We start from the raw sequence: 18,203 nt of genomic DNA on the forward strand, positions 1-18,203 counted from the left end.
GGGTTAAATCACCAAAATGATTCCCTGGCGCGGCCACCGCTGCTGCCGACTGCTCCTCTCACCTCCCAGGAGGTGATCAAGGGTGATGAGTCAAATGCAGAGAATAATTTCGCCACACCTAGTGTGTGTGTGACAATCATTGGCACTTTAACTTTAACTTTAATTTACAGGACACTATTTAAAAAGGTAAACAAATTAAAAATAGGACAGATATTCACAGAAACAAAAACAGTGATATACGAAAACTAAAAAGAAATCATTCCTATCACCCTGAACATTGGCATCATCAGTGTTGGTATTTGGTGTGCACTTTAATACAATAATTCAGTATATTGACTGTTTAAAGCAGTGGTCCCAAAACTACGGCCCGGGCGCCAGATACGGCCCGCCAGCGTCCAAAATCCGGCTCGCGAAAATCCAGAGTAAAAAAATTTTTTTTTTTAATTAATCTGTCTTTTCTAGATCATCCATAAATCAATTTTTTACTGCTTGTTACTCTTGGGGTCTCTTAGCCGCTCAGGCAAATCATATTGTTTAAAAATGCATTTTCCCATCGATAACGTGACATCATCATGCTCGCACCGCAGTGTCGGGCAAGTGTGCGCTCTTTCAGTCAATTAGTGCACGAGGGGGAAAAAAATGGCGAAATCTATTAAAATAGATTCCAAGTGTAGAGTTTTTAAACGTCAGTTGACAATTGGACATATTACTTTTTTTTGTTCAGTGTAAGGAGAAGGCAGTTTGTCTAATCTGCAAAGAGAAATATATATATATATATATATATATATATATATATATATATATATATATATATATATATATATATATATATATATATATATATATATATATATATATATATATATGTATATTCATATATATATACATATATATATACATATATATATATGTATATACATATATATATACATATATATGTATATACATATATATATACATATATATATATATATATATATATATATATATATATATATATATATATATATATATATATATATATATATATATTTATATATATATATATATGTTATTTTTGTCTTTGCACTGTTAATGTATAGTGGTATACAAAATGACCAGAATATACAGTATTTAACTAATAGACGCCCAGTGGGCACAGGCCGCAATTACACTAAACTGTATGAAGTTAAAGGGGAACTGTACTTTTTTTGGAGTTTTGCTTATCATTCACAATCATTATAAAGGACATGACAATGGATGGATATATATATATGTATATATATACACTACCGTTCAAAAGTTTGGGGTCACATTGAAATGTCCTTATTTTTTAAGGAAAAGCACTGTACTTTTCAATGAAGATAACTTTAAACTAGTGTTAACTTTAAAGAAATATACTAATGTGGTAAATGACTATTCTAGCTGCAAATGTCTGGTTTTTGGTGCAATATCTACATAGGTGTATAGAGGCCCATTTCCAGCAACTATCACTCCAGTGTTCTAATGGTACAATGTGTTTGCTCATTGGCTCAGAAGGCTAATTGATGATTAGAAAACCCTTGTGCAATCATGTTCACACATCTGAAAACAGTTCAGCTCGTTACAGAAGCTACAAAACTGACCTTCCTTTGAGCAGATTGAGTTTCTGGAGCATCACATTTGTGGGGTCAATTAAACGCTCAAAATGGCCAGAAAAAGAGAACTTTCATCTGAAACTCGACAGTCTATTCTTGTTCTTAGAAATGAAGGCTATTCCACAAAATTGTTTGGGTGACTCCAAACTTTTGAACGGTAGTGTGTGTATATATATATATATATATATATATATATATATATATATATATATATATATATATATATATATATATATATATATATATATATATATATATATATATATTTTATTTTTATTTTTTTTTGCATTCTAAATGTTAAATGAATGTGATCAAAAGTCTGCTTACAATGGAGCCTAAAGGAGTCGCACAATTCTGCCTATAAAGCCCTTAAAAAAACATCCAAACACCTTCATTGAGGTTTGATGTAAGTATATATGTAATGTAGTAACGGGCACATTTATAATAATACTTAATATTTACTTATTTTGATAATTTCAAGCATACACGGCGCATTAATTTAAAAAACGCATACAGTTTGCTTTTTTTTTCTTCATCACTGATTATTACTCACTGCAGACTTCATGAGAGACAACAAACATAATAAAACATCACATACTGTATATGGTCTGCTTTCATTAGAATGCCGACTGATAGGATATTCCCATTTATATGAAGAATAATCCTTGTGAAGAAACGGGGTGGGGTATAGGTGCGACCTAGCGTCTTTTCATGTCGTCCTCGCCAGTTTCGAGTCCTAAATGGCAGTCAAATTGTCCCAACTTGTCGGAATACTGACTCCGACATCTTCTGTCCAGGTGAGATGCATGATTTATGATCTAAAATACATTTACAGGGAGCAGGGAAGTGAGGAAACAGCAGACCACTAGATGATGTAAACATAGGGACACCCAGAAGTGATTATGGTGCCGCTATAAATAGTTTGTCTGTGTTAGCGCTTATAATAACGATATCACTAATACTTGGTTCATATTCAAGTCACAAAATGTAAATGGGGTACTTTTGCCGCTTTTTGGATGGTTATTTAACGGATTTTATGGGCGGAATAGAGGAGCTCCCACTGGGTCCGCTGTAAGCAGACTTTTATTTACGTTTATTTAATATTTGGAATGCGTTAAAAAAAAATCCATCTGTCGTCATGTCTTTCATAATGATTGAGAACCATAGGCAAAATTCCAAAAAAAGTGCAGTTCCCCTTTCAGCAGTAGGCCACAAATGGCCCTCTGTCTGTCAGCTTGAGACCCCTAACATACATAATCAAATGCTGGCAACCATTTTCTTTCCCTTTCAAACTTGATTGGAGATAAACAAGTTAGACATGTTTTTGAACAGTATAGAGTCCAGTGTAGTCTGCTACATTTTCAATACAGAAAATTTGATGGATGTGCATGGAGGCATCCATATTATTTTTCTTTTGTTTATTAAGCACACAAAAACCAACACAATCCAAGATATGCCGAACATTTTAATATAATTTAAGAAAAAACTGTCTTTGTATTATTTTAGCATGTTCAGGTTATAGTTTTTCTTTATATAGAAAAACAGCAGGAAATGTCCCCTTAGCCACACTATAGACAGCACCCGGTGCATGAAACTTATTTAAAAAAAATCCCTTTTGATTGAAAAAATCCCTTTTGATTGATTGTAGTGGTGTTAAGTTAACAATATATTTCCAATTGACATTTAGCTCTTTGGAATATGCTGCCTTGCTTATATGTTAAATACAAAATAGGGCAAGTATGATATGAAAATATATTGTTAAATGAATGCCTCTTTCTTTTTTTGACAGATTGCATGAACATTACTAATGCTAATATATACATTATATTATACTATATTTTGAAACGGCAGGAATACATTTGGAGCAGAAACTTTATTTTAGGAAAAAGTCTGTGAACGAGGGCTTGTTGGATGTGTTAAATCAGCCTGATTGGGAGTTTATGCCAAAGCCCTGAAGGCTGGGGTTGGAATGAATAGTCAGCTATTGAAACGAGTGTGAGGAAGGTGGCGTTCACATAGACCTCTTCTCCTTTCTTATGCTAAAGGTTTGCTTCCAGACTCATTCACAACACTCCTCACCGACTTTCCCTCCAAAATGTTGTGTGTTAGAAAAGCACATTATTGAACGCTTCCTTCATTGTCTTGTCAGTAATTTCTCTTTTAACAAACAAGCTCCTGTTTTACCGTGTTGATGAGGATTTATTCCTACTTAGTCCTCTCTTTATTTGCTTCCTGTTTGGTGTACAACACGTGTAACAGTGCACTGGTCACTGGGGAGTGGAAGGAAATGGCCTCTTAATTAGCAGCTCTTGACCTTTGACTCCGGCTCCTGACCTCAGAATCTCTCCGGTGTACTTATTGTCCTCAGGGGATCATACTGACCATGAACTCTGACCTTTTCATGTCATGCAATGACAAAAAAACACTGGTCAAAAAGTTTATTTAGCCTAAATCAGCGACTCTGTGCTTGTTTCTTATTGGCCCGTGGCACATTCAGAAAGATGATTAAAAAAGGTCGGTACATTTGAACAACAATAGCGCTAATCGTTGTAACCTATTACACAAAGCTGACATCTTAGCATATCTATATGTTGCATTTAAGTTTAGTACAATAAAAACTAAAATTGCAAACCACACCTTTAATTTGTTTCATGCAAAAGTTTGAAGGCCTCTGGCATATCTACACCAAATAAAATAAAAAAACCTAAAAAAATTACAATATTTCTAAATGGGAAAAAAAATACAAATTAGAATAACCTTTAAATTAAAAAAAAATTAAATTTAAAATAAATTATATATATATATATATATATATATATATATATATATATATATATATATATATATATATATATATATATATATATATATATATACACACACAATAACTTTTAGATGATTATGCATCACTCCAGTGGAGCAGTATTTATTAATTTCAACACTGCAGCAGAGGCTGATTCCACTAATTGATTTGCATCCAACCAAGGAGGAGCTGCTACTGTGCATTTAGATGCATATTAGCAAGCATACTGTGCCTAACAATTTTCTTATACACCAGCAATAAAGATGGAAAAATATTTCACTTTTTATTCTGCTGGGTTTAAATTGCAAAATTGCCGATTCAGAGTCATCTTTATATTAATGTTATGATCCCCCTTGTTAAGTCCCTTGACAATATATTTACGTAATACTATATTTATGGATTGATTGTATTGTTTCTTTTGCATCTGATTTACATTTCTATATTTATAATTCTGTATTTATGCATATGTATTCATAATTCGACATATATATGAGTATATAGACACGCCAGTTAGATATACTTTATTATTCCATAAAGGAATTATACATTGCAATATAATATTTGACAGCTTGTGTATAGCTATTTATGTAACATCCATGTTAAACGTAAAAGTGAACGAATTGCATTAATTGCTGGCATCCCAATTATTTCTGATACCATTGGGCCTTTGTTTTTCCTTCAAAATAAAATGTATTATTTATCGGTACATCAAAACGTCAAATAGTTAACGGCTGGAGTACTTCACCCACCAAAATAAAATTCTTTAATATTGTTTTATACTTCTAAGAGGACAGTATTCCTATTATGCATTCATTTTTTGTTTCTAGAATATGAATGTTTATAAGTGAATGGTAAAACTAACTATCCTTACATTTCTACCGCTTGTCCCTCTGGGGGTCGCGGGGGATGTTGGAGCCTATCCCAGATTCGAGCGCAATTATTTACCAATTTAAAGTTTTTAAACGAAACTATGAGAAACTAAAGTTTATGACTTTTATTTGCATATTTTGAATGAACACATCTTACACAAGAGGCCAAATTGAACACACATTCTGTATATCATTGAGCAGTGAGCACACATAGGCAGTAATTGGCATTACTCCGCAAGGAAAAACAGGTCCATATACACTAGTTGATACGTTCGAGTAAGTTTGGACTTCAAAGCAGAGGTAAAAAGCCCAGGTTCCTTTAAAGAACTGAAAAATGTCCATCCATATAAATTACTCAGCCGAGAAAAAATAATGTCAGCAGTAGCGAGCTAAAATGACCCAAGCTAAAGCTAGCAAAAAGGCACCATGGTAACTAACAAAACTAATACTAATTTAGATAGAAGTATAATACAAACAGGAATACTCACATACTGCATGAAAATATAGAAGTCAAAAATAACTATTAATCCAATGGAAAATTGAAGAAATATTCCATCAGCTGGCAATTATAAAAAATATAAACAGCACGGCTTCAAACAAATTGCAAATAGTAACAGGTGAGACTCCGCCCTGCACCAGCAGGAATAGGAACCGGAAACAAAAGCAGAAACAAAAACAGAAACTTACAAAATAAAAGGCAGGAAAATACAAGAAACATGTTTATTAAAATGTAAAATGTGAACATTGATTGGACAATTCATTGTGTGATTATTTTTGATGCGTTTAATCCAAGGTCTGCAGGCTGAAGTTTCACAGCTTGCCATCTCCATCCTGAGGACAAATAATTAAAATAAGTATTTGTAAGTTACCAACTTTACAAAGACAACAAGATAAACACTAATATATTTGAACTATTACATCTTAAAACTGACTGAAGGGGGCAGGGAATATAATCAATAATGAAGACGATGCTGTAGATATCCTATAAAAAATAAGCCTGTGTTTTACATGTTGTTTTTCTCTGCTATTTGCAGGCTCTTTGCATGGAGGGATCCTGAGGCTTTCATCCCCACGGGGAACCATCCCCGACTCTTTCTCTGTCAATTTTCACCCACTCCCCAATTCAGACAAGCTTTTTCTCCCACCAAGCCCACAATGAAGGATTTGTCCTTGTTCTCATTGTCCACCCCTGATATCTTTTTTTGCCTGCTCCTTTTTTCTGCAGACAGCATGCAGCGTATGCAAATACACACCGCTTTATTCTCTGGCCCCCCTCCCCTGAATGAATACAAGCTTAAATGAGGCCACACTTGCACACATATTTACAGAGGGGGCATGGAAACGTGCACTTATTTCAATCACTGAGGCACACAGAAATAGTCAAATTCATAAAAAGAGGACAGTGGATTTAAAAAAGAAAAAAAACAAGATGTGATTGAAGGGTAGCATTTCAGCATTGATTCAAAGGTTTTACAAAAAATATTGCTTGGTGATTTTAAACGGAACACCTACATTTTCAGAGGCTTGAAAGTACAGTATATTGTAATTACACTGTGATTCACAGCACAAATGAATATCAATGAATACTTTTGACTTTCCATAAGATGGCACCTAAACGGTAAATGTGAAACCTCAAATTAAAATCATAAAAACTCTTTCTGGACCTAACTGTATGCTGAAATGGTTATTTCTCACTTGTATTTTATGTATGATGATTTTGGGACTGTTCTAACAAGAAGTGTTTAATTTTTATATTTGCTATCTTAAAAGCTCATAATACACTATAATAATAATGGGAGTTCTCATGAATTTGATTAATTATAACTAACATTCTCCAACTAGTGTGAACGTGTACGTGTTCGTGTGTGTGTGTGTGTGTGTGTGTGTGTGTGTGTGACGGTTTGGCCTTTTCACTCGTACATGATTGTGCCTGCTGGCTTCTTCCCCATAGCAACCCCAACAGAGGTCAAAGGTTATGTAACCTCCCTTCAACCGACCATCCCTCCGCCCCGCTAGACCACCCCCATTTTTTCTGTACCCTCCAGTGTGGCCATGAACTTGAACTTGACAATCAAACAGAGTTTCTCTTAATTCTCCTCCTTACAAACAATAAGCATACTCAGCAAATTCCTCTGCGGGACCTCAACTCATATAACGCCTCTCGTATCTTTACTTTAAGATACTTAACGTTGCGTTAGATTGCTCTCGGTCAAAGTTGCATTGAAAGAGCATGATGAGGTTTTGCTCGACACACATGGGGGGGGGGGGGGCTCTTGCATGAGATGTTACAGCATGTTACACATTTATGCAGCTCTATAGGAGAAACATGACACATGCAAACTGACCTTAATGTCTTTTAGTGTTCCCTCTTTATAAAAAAAAAATACAACTCCTAAAAAGATGTCCAACCAAAAACTAAATTGAGTTGAAAGACTACTCAAAAGAAGAAAAAAAAAGTTGTGCAATCATTTCCAAAAATACACTTTTAGTTCATCATATTATAATGTTTCTGTATTTAATTAAGTGGTGATAGTGGAGGCTCTGCTAGTTTTTACAGTCCCTATAGAACATTAAACAATATATCTCATGCGTACACACAATTGTGTACACACTATAATTTAAATAATCCAATTCATGTACACACTGATGCTCTAAATCCTCACGCCAATGATTGTACGCCTAATTGGAAACACCTTTTGTATCGAGATTAGACAGACGCTTAAGATGTTTAATCATCAGATTCTGGTTTATTCAGTGTATGTGTACGGCCTGCAAAATGTCCTTCTAAAAGCACACAAATAATGTTCCTCTATGCCGTTATATGCTAAATCCGTGCCAGTTTTAGATATGGGCCGCATGGGAAGTTGCCCATTTTATTGGAGCACCGCAAGAGTGGGGGGGTGTGCTCGGGGGGCACCATACTGCTCAAATAAGTGGATAACACCAAACCCCTGAGAGAGGAAAGAGGGTGTCGCAATCCACGCTCGCTTTTCTACAAGAGGATTGTACCACAGACCTGCTATAAGCAGAGTTCATTCAGCTCACCCACACTTCTTGTTACCTAGCAGGGATGACCAAAGTGTGCCTAGGGGGGCTTTTTGCAGCACTACTTTTTTTTTTTACTTTATTGCAATGGTTTCACAAAATAATGCAATATGTTGTCCTTTGACATCGCTTGTTTTTTTAAGAAGTGAATGTCTTATACAATAAAATCAGTAGAGAATAAAAGATAAATAATGGGATAACTACAAAAAATACTCCCATCTTTACATATTCCTGGATACAGAAAATCATACTCATCCTACTTGTACAGCATATCATTATTTCATAAGTACAAATGGCGTGAGATGCAGTTCATTTTAATTCACCCCACTTTTAAAATTAAAATGAAATTACCAACACAACAAAAATGGGGTAAAAGAGCAACATTTATAAAGAAAAAGCAGACATGCAGGCTTTAAACTATAATTGTATTGGGTTTAGCCTTTAAAATGTTTTTTTTACAAAATGCCACCTGCATCCTTCACTTTTCTAATAAGTGATCCCTCAAAAAGTTTTGGACACCCCCTGACAAACACCAAGGGCTCATCTTCCACGGTTGAGTTATTTGTTAGTTAACATTGCACCAAAACCGCCAAATTTCCATAAAATATGAGAAGAAGCGGAGGAATGAGCCCAAAACAACACTTTTTTTTTTCTCACGCTTTTCTGTCAGTCAATCGCATGAATATGTTTGGCTGCCCGGGAATCAAACCCATACCCTCTGCAATGGAAGCCATCAAGCCTGTTAAATGGATGCTTGGTGCTGATCTGGATAAAAGGTGTCTTGAATCTGATAGTGTGGCTCTGCACCCCCGTGAAAGTGCATTTTCATCACGTCTCCTTTTGTTTGTTTTGCTGACTTCTGCCATCTACAATATCTTTATGATTCATATTTGACCTTCCTCTTCTATCAGACAAACAGATTTTGGTGTGTGTACTAAATATGAAGGACAACAATCTCTGTAGATGTATGCAGTGCAGTAATAGCTAGACTCCTTGTGAATCAGGAGTTGCATCATTCAGCTTGTCATCAGGCATTGATGCGTTTGCGCCTTATGGCCATGCCGCGTGACAATGTTGCTTAAAATAATTGCATCCTGGTGTCAAGCTGAGCAGAGATACTGTAAGTCAAAGGTGTGACTGCGACGTGAAGATCAGATTGGGAACGCGGGTGCCGGTGGGTTATAATTGTGTTCCACCTGCACTGAATGTAGTGCATGAGTGCATGCCTAATGCCAGTGAAGCCCTCCCAATTGGCAGAGAAAAACAGCATCACATCTCCATGCCTCTCAGACATGCAGAGTTGGCCTGAATAGACTAATGAACAGTCAGGTGGCACTCCAGGGCCCCCTCCCGACGCACACATATCAAGCACACATACACTTGCAAACACATTAAAACTCAGCGCCTCAGTCGACCTCGGTGCTCCGCACGACGGTCTAATGTCTCAGGCATCTGCTCATGTCTAGTCTGGAGGGCCTTTCCCACCCTGCCCCCCAGCCAAGGCCCGCCGCAGCACCAGCTCCCACAATTGTGGGAAAGCGCTCCTTTTTTTTTTTTTTTGAGGGAGGGGCAGGTGTAGGGTTGGGGGGATAAACAGCTATTGAGAGGGGAGCGAGCGAGAGAGCGCGGACTTGAATGATAATGTGAAAATACACAACGCTCTTCATTAACACGCAAGCAAAGCAGCTGCACATGTTGGCGGAGGACACACACGCTCACGTGTTCTTGCTCACCAGGGCACAGCCGCAGCTTTAGGTACACTTGATCTAATCCTGCCTTTACAGAGATAACATTGCTCTGATCTATTTATGAAATGCATATGGGTACCATTTACTGTTAGCTTCTTGGAATATTTGGACTCACTTGTGTGGTTCGATGAGAGAGCCGATAACTCACACACCTTTCAGTGTATAGTGGCTAACGAGGCAACAACGACCACAATAATAAACTCAACTGAGCATCATTAACCTCAATTATATATTGATACAGATTTTGCAATAGATCTCAATAGATTGTAAAAATGTGTCTCAGAAGAAGACCAAGAACCGGCAGGAGGTCCACTCTTCCTTCAAAATACATATCATATTTGTACATATCGTATTTGCTGATGTTGTTTTATTGTTGTTGTTGTTATTGTTGTGTTTGCTGTTGTTGTCTCTCTGTCTTATCCCCGTCTTGTCCCCACAATTTCCCCCTCTGTCTTCCTTTTTTTCTCTTTCTATCCCCTCCTGCTCCGGCCCGGCTGCACCAAATAATAATATAAATCCATTTAATAAAGTCAAATACAAATAAGGCAACAAGAGAAGTATCCCACACTTCTCTTTTGTAAAGTAAATTTGTACAGCCGATATGGGCATCTACATCAACAGTATGATTTGCCTGAGAAGCTGGACAGGACAAAAAAAATAAAAATAAATAAATAAATTTAAAAAAACTTATTCCTTCAAAGAAAACGACTTTTACAATAAAACAACAATATAATTATTTGTTGTTATTAGGGATATGAATCTTACAAACAACTAACGATTCAATAAGATTACGATTCTTGGGGTGACCATTATATATATAATATAATATATATTATAATATATAGTCATTCACATTGACGTCCCACTGGGGTGAGTTTTCCTTGCCCGTATGTGGGCTCTGTACCGAGGATGTCGTTGTGGCTTGTACAGCCCTTTGAGACACTTGGGATTTAGGGCTATATAAATAAACATTGATTGATTGATTGATTGATTGATATTGGAATCAGAATAAATTCTCCATTGAACACAATTCTCGCAATATTTCTTTAGGTTACATAAATTATAATAAAACATTTTCAAAACATGTTACAAAAGCTTCACTTGGCTGCTGACATGAGTATATCTGCAGCTAAGGTGGTCTAAAAAAATGCAACATTCAAAAATTCGAAATCATTATTTAAGTAATAAATTCCAATGTGAATAGACTTAGACTTCCTTTTATTGTCATTCAAATTTGAACTTTACAGTACAGATAAGAACGAAATTTTGCTGCATTTGCTCATTGTAGTGCAGGATAAAAGAGCAATAAGGTGCATATATAGATTACTGTACAGATAAATGTATTGCACTTTTGCATAAGCATCCACGTTTATGGATATATGTTATATTGTCTTTATATTCCAGCGAGTTAATCCGTTTTGGGGGGGAATTGAGGGGATTATCCTTAATTTCCAGTACCCCTTGAGTAATTATTGTTTCTGTGTTGTTGTTTTTTTGTTGAAAAATAAAATTAAATGAATGTTTATAAAGAAACAACATTGTAAACTAACAAAATACGGTTACAGGAAACAAATGATTAGTAATTGCTTAGACATGGAAAAGAGTTAAGAGGATTAAATAAGCTCTGCTTTTTCCTACTCTTTTTTTGGACATTTCGAATTGTGAAATTGTAAACATACATGCCATTGTAAAAATATACCATCACCAGTGTGTGTGTGGGTGTGTGTGTGTGTGTGTGTGTGTGTGTGTGTGTGTGTGTGTGTGTGTGTGTGTGTGTGTGTGTGTGTGTGTGTGTGTGTGTGTGTGTGTGTGTGTGTGTGTGTGTGTGTGTGTGTCAAATTTTGAAGGTGATGGTTTCAGCAATAATTTGGGTTACTCGGCTACTTCACCCAAGAAATGCTTAGAATTAGTTTATCAGTGCACTCCCTATAGGTGACCTATACAAAGACACGCACATGGCTTTTTTTTACTGTAATAAAACAATGCTTTGTTTTGCTGATTAGTATTTTATGTTCCAAGAAAACTGATGATTGAAATAAAATAGAATGACTGCGTGGGTTCCCTCCGGGTACTCCGGCTTCCTCCCACTTCCAAAGACATGCACCTGGGGATAGGTTGATTGGCAACACTAAAAATTGGCCCTAGTGTGTGAATGAGAGTGTGAATGTTGTCTGTCTATCTGTGTTGGCCCTGCGATGAGGAAGCGACTTGTCCAGGGTGTACCCCGCCTTCTGCCCGATTGTAGCTGAGATAGGCTCCAGCGCCCCCCGCGACCCCGAAGGAAATAAGCGGTAGAAAATGGATGGACAAAAAAAAATGGCTTCATTGTCTGTAGAGATAAGCATATACTTTTGTGAGTAAAAAAGCTAGGACTCTTTACTGCCACAAACACAGAAAAAAAGGTACATTATAAAAAATGTTACTTTTTCAATCCGAGCCGGCTCCTGGCATCAACACTATATGCTGTTGTTAATGGCCACAACCACTAGGGGGCGGGGCATACAACTACACTCAAGTCTAGATGCACTTGTTATATTTTCAATAAGTGACATTTGGCTCAATATGACTAGAATAAAATCAAACCTTAGTAATATTAAAGAGCGAAATGGGGACACTAAAAGCCTCGAGGCGGCACTGCAGGTGCACGACAACAACAATGGCGTCCACCATGTGTGCATCATGAGGGTGACAAGAGAGGGTGGCAGCTTTCCTTCAACCGGTGCCAGCTCATTAATTTTGTTTGCTACCCAGCCCCCCATCAACCCCACACCAACCCTCCCGCCCCCCCTCCTCCTTCACATCACCCACTAACTGCTAATTAGACAGATAAAAAAGCGAGAGGCTGCATGTGACTGGGGAGGAAATGGCCATCTTGCGCGCACACACACGCACGCACACACACACACACTGTCACCATAACCGCTGATACCCTGCAAAAAATGATGCAACCCACCTTGTATGTCAGCACCAGCCATTTTGGATATCCCGGCAACATCTCCCAAGATGGCTCCAGAACGTGACGACGGGCCAAGGCCTTTGTGTGCCGTCTGGCATGGGCACGCCGTCTCTCGCTGGCGGCGCAGATGGCATCCCAGAGCAGGCGACCCCGTCCTCGTTTTTACCCCCTCGAACAATGCTTCTGTCTTTTACAGGAAGAATGGCGCTAATTGAAAATCTGGAACGAGAAGAGAATATTACGAGAGAAGCTACACAAAGACAATCCGTGTTTGGCCTCGTTCATTAAACGTTTCTTAAAACCCGCGCTTGCGATTCAGCTGCTCATCACAAGAGCGGGAGTGCAGGCAAGGAATCTTTCATGTGCTACAAAGGATGACACAATGGTGCCTTGGAGCATCCCATAAATAAGGACTCATAGTGTTTGTGTGGCCATTCATTAAGGAAGCATGTCATGTTCACAGGCTAACAGGAAGAGGCTCGGACCCCCAGCCCCCTTTTCCACATATCCAATATCCTGCAGTGAAACGAAGCAATTAGGCCGCCAGTTCCCCCGCAATAGGTAGTTAACGCACTGAATGAAAACCTCATCTCACTCTGCCGCTCTTAAGGCTTTAAGGGCTGATATGGACTGCATCACACTCAAGTAGCAAGTTGAAAAGTTCAGCTCCCTTCTACAGGATAGGCTGGCCCCCCTCATTGAGGCCTGCTACAATGTATCCCAAAGACTCTCTTTAAGATTCGTTACAGCTTTTAAACACAAGATGCCAAGTGTTTTTTTAAATCGAGGGTCCTACACCACTCCATGGCATTATTAGTAGTCCCGGAGACATTAGTGCCAGCACAAAGCAGCTGTTTCCCCTTTCTTTATTCTGCTAACAAAGCGTCCCGCGGTTGTTTTACATTTAAATGGAAATTAAAAGATTCACTGTTAATTCAACCCAATATGCTGGTGGCCAGGATGGGATTGGATTCACTTATTCAGTCTTAAAAGTTATTTAACGTTACTTTTGTACAGTATAAATGCACCAAGATGCAGAAGGCCCACACCTTCTTGAAACTCATTTGATTAGTAGTCAACATAACATGTGATTATAGTCACAAAATGTCATATTTGCATGCTTTTATATACACATTGTAAGTACAGGGTATACGCTAACCGTAATTATTAACATATCATACTGATTTTATCACATCATACCTCACTAAATAGTATAATTATATGCTGTTTATTTGACATTACATATTTAAAGCCAGTTTACAGGTTACAATATTATAAGTCTGTTTACTTATCTATATTATTTGCATCATCCCCTATTTTGTTGTTGCAGAAAACCTAAGAAAGTTGGGTCTTTTTGAGCAAAAACAAATTCAGATAAAAAATATTTCACTTAAAAAAACATACATATTTGCTTGTAAATAACTAGATTGTTCTGTATGAAATATTTAGCATTATACATGTGTAAGTAATGCAAAACTTACCCTTGACACCAAAGCACATTTATTTTTGCATTTCTTTTTTCCCCCACTTCAATTTTAAAGGAAGTCATTCCTACATTCGGTTATCTAGCTTTATGACAGGTATTTAATACTCATACAGCTAGATAACCAAAGACAGGAACAGACCACCTATCCATGCTGTTGACGTCAACACTTGTCATGATGCCACGTAATATCTGTAGAGAAGGGAAAAAACATGTGTTAGCGTATATATTATGAAAAACATCATTTAGTATCTTATTTCATGTAACACAAGAGGCCATTGATAAATTAAGGAGCAAAAAGGCATACATTTGAGATATACTCCATGAGGAGCAGAATACATCATGTAATATTTAGGTCAGTATTAATTAGTGTATAATTTAGTCTTATTTAAAAGGTTTGCATACATAGTTTTAAACCATACCTGAAAATATCCCACCCTCAAAATGGGCCCATGCATGCCCTGTTATAAATTAGTATAGGATTTAAAAGACACCTACAAAATACACAATACATAACCTCGTTTGTTACGCAAATATACAAATGTGTGGCAAAAATATAAAAATCAAGGCTTCATGTAGTGTGTAACATGATATTGTAATATAACCGCTGTGCAGTTTGCATCTATAAAGAATAGAACACACGTCAGATGACCATGAACGTGACGTGACACATTTTTTAAAAACACGTCATTTTCAACATGTTAGATGCTTTCATTTGACGCCTTTATTGATACTTTTAATCGCACTTATGTCACTGGCCTACTTCTGCTTAACTATATAGCATTTCCACGATATACACGATTTAAAAAAAACAACATTAGGAGCCCAAATATTGTGAGTTATTCCGTTTATAGTAATTGGCAAGGCATGATTTTTGCCATTGTTTTTATATAAAGATAATTTTTTCATGTGTTCCCTGAATGCAGCACGGCGGTAAGCCACATGGTATGAAGCAGGTAAAACGTCACGGAAGTGGGAAATCTTGCTTTTCTTACCTTTTTTAGAGTCCGCGCCGTAAAGTCCTTCATCGACAGAGACTTTAATTCCCCAGAAGGAAAGGGAGGCCTTTTTGTAGGTTGTCATTGCTCCCGTGGAAGTCCACTTCCATCCTCACCGTCGCTCCTCCACCTTCTGCTTCTCCTCCAGCCTCACGCGCTTCTCCAACTGTCAGTCAAGCCGCTCCTGTGATGACGTCACACCCTGTACCCAAGCGGACCAATCAGAGGGCTCCGCTGCCTCCAAAGCGTGTTGAAACTGGGAAGGATGTTTCCCTCCTAAATGGAGATTTTAGTTGTTTTTTTAGCACACAGCTACGGAACTGTCCCCATGTATTATTTCCTTTCGTTTTTTACTAATTTCCATAAAGCTAAAATTATGTACAAACAATAATAATGCTGGCTATAGAGAACATACAAACTAGAGATGTCCGATAAATGCTTTAAAATGTAATATCGGAAATTATCGGTATCGTTTTGTTTTTTTTTGCTTTTTTTTATTTTTTTATTTTATTAAATCAATATAAAAAACACAAGATACACTTACAGTTAGTGCACCAACCCAAAAAACCTCCCTCCCCCATTTACACTCATTCACACAAAAGGGTTGTTTCTTTATGCTATTAATATTTCTGGTTCCTACATTATATATCAATATATATCAATATAGTCTGCCAGGGATACAGTCCGTAAGCACACATGATTGTACATGCTGCTGGTCCACTAATAGTACTAACCTTTAACAGTTAATTTGACTCATTTTCATTAATTACTAGTTTCTATGTAACTGTTTTTATATTGTTTTACTTTCTTTTTTATTCAAGAAAATGTTTTTAATTTATTCATCTTATTTTATTTTATAATTTTTTTAAAAAGGACCTTATCTTCACCATACCTGGTTGTCCAAATTAGGCATAATAATGTGTTTATTCCACAACTGTATATATCGGTATCGGTTGATATTGGTATCGGTAATTAAGAGTTGGACAATATCGGATATCGGCAAAAAAAACCATTATCGGACATACCTAATACAAACCCTTTCTTTATTGAATCAAAAATACTGAAATTCCACGACATAGTGAATTTGCAAACAGCTAAAATTATACACAATGCAAACTATAACCTGCTACCCAAGAATATATAACAATTCTTCTCAACAAAAGAGGAGAAATATAATCTTAAAGAAAAATGTAATTTAAAACATTTATACGCACGTACAACACTTAAGACCTTCAGTATATCAGTATGTGGAATTAAATTATGGAATGAATTAAGCAAAGAAATCAAACAATGTACTAATATGATCCACTTCAAGAAACTCTTCAAACTTTACAAAGTACAAAGAAGAATAACCATGAATATATCTCATCCATCCATTCATTTTCAAGATAATCTTACTCATCTCACCATATGAAATATAACTTACTTCACCAATTATTAGTTATTTATTTGTATTGTTATTACTTATGGAGTATATTGTGAATAAATTGAGAACAGAAAGTGAACAAAAGTTTTAATAACTGCTATGTAAAGGAAAGGGGGTAAGATTAAATAAACTCTGCTTCTTCCTACTCCTTTTCGAACATGTTGAATGGAAAAACTGGAAATTGTGATGTATCATGTATGCATGCATGTTCCAAATAAACTCAAACTCAACTCAACTCAACTCAACAATTTACAGGGAAATTACATTCGTGCAACACTAAAACCTATAAAAACAGACATGCGGATTAAAATCATGGAACTAGTTTACTTTACAATGTAACATGATATCATGTATGTACTCAATTATTGATACTTGGATACCATCTTGTATTTATTTATGTTCTACTATCATGGTTTGTGGTTTAAGTTTATTTCAAACATGCTACTTGTCATATTTGTTCAGTTTCTCATTACAACATCTTCAAAAAGGAGTAGGAAGAAGCATAATTTATTTAATACCACCCCTTTTCCGTTTCATAGTAAGTAATTACTAACATGTTTATTCGCTTCCTGTTCTCCATTGATGCCCAATTTACACCAATCTACTAAGAAGTTCATAATAAATCATTAAGTTGAAAATCACACAATGAGATGAATACGATTATCTCATTTTTCAATAACGTTTAAAATGTTTCTGAGGATTCTTCATCTCACTTCACTTTGAGTTTGAATAGTTTCTTAAACTGGATCATAATGTTTGGCTTATTTGCTTAATCCAATCCATAAATTAAATCAACATACTGATTACTTGAAGGTCTTAAGTGTTGTACGTGCATACAAATGTTTTAAATTAGATTCTCCTCTTTTGTTGAGAAGAATTGTTGCACATTCTTGGGTAGCAGGTTATAGTTTGCTTTGTACAACATTTTAGCTGTTTGCAAATGCACCAAATCATTGAATTTCAATAATTGTGGTTTAATAAATAAAGGGTTTGTATGTTCTCTATATCCAACATTATGTATTATTCTAATTGATCTTTTTTGTAACACAGTTAGTGAATGAAGTGCACATTTGTAGTGTTTGCATATTTCTACACAATAACTCAGATATGGTAACACTAGTGCGCAGTAGAGAATATGAAGTGATTTTTGGTCTAGAACATGTTTTGCTTTATTCATTATTGACGTGTTTATTGCTACTTTATGTTGTATATTTTTTACATGAGATTTCCAATTAATGTTATCATCCATTATTACACCC

The 18,203-nt window shown here is 36.2% G+C and overlaps 1 long non-coding RNA gene across 3 annotated transcripts in view; it reads right to left on the reverse strand.

Annotated features, from left to right (window-relative positions):
- LOC133641512 (uncharacterized) overlaps positions 1-15,657 on the reverse strand; it is a 48,068-nt gene extending 32,411 nt beyond the window's left edge. For all 3 annotated transcript variants that reach the window (XR_009824292.1, XR_009824290.1, XR_009824291.1), the window contains exons 1-4: positions 15,516-15,657; positions 14,519-14,712; positions 13,035-13,256; positions 5,777-6,119 (exon numbers count right to left, since the gene is read on the reverse strand). This is a non-coding gene — a long non-coding RNA (uncharacterized LOC133641512). The remainder of the gene's footprint in view (positions 1-5,776; positions 6,120-13,034; positions 13,257-14,518; positions 14,713-15,515) is intronic.
- Between the last annotated feature and the right edge of the window lie 2,546 nt (positions 15,658-18,203).

This window comes from Entelurus aequoreus, linkage group LG24 (genome assembly GCF_033978785.1).
Source record: "Entelurus aequoreus isolate RoL-2023_Sb linkage group LG24, RoL_Eaeq_v1.1, whole genome shotgun sequence".
Taxonomy (NCBI): Eukaryota; Metazoa; Chordata; class Actinopteri; order Syngnathiformes; family Syngnathidae; genus Entelurus; species Entelurus aequoreus.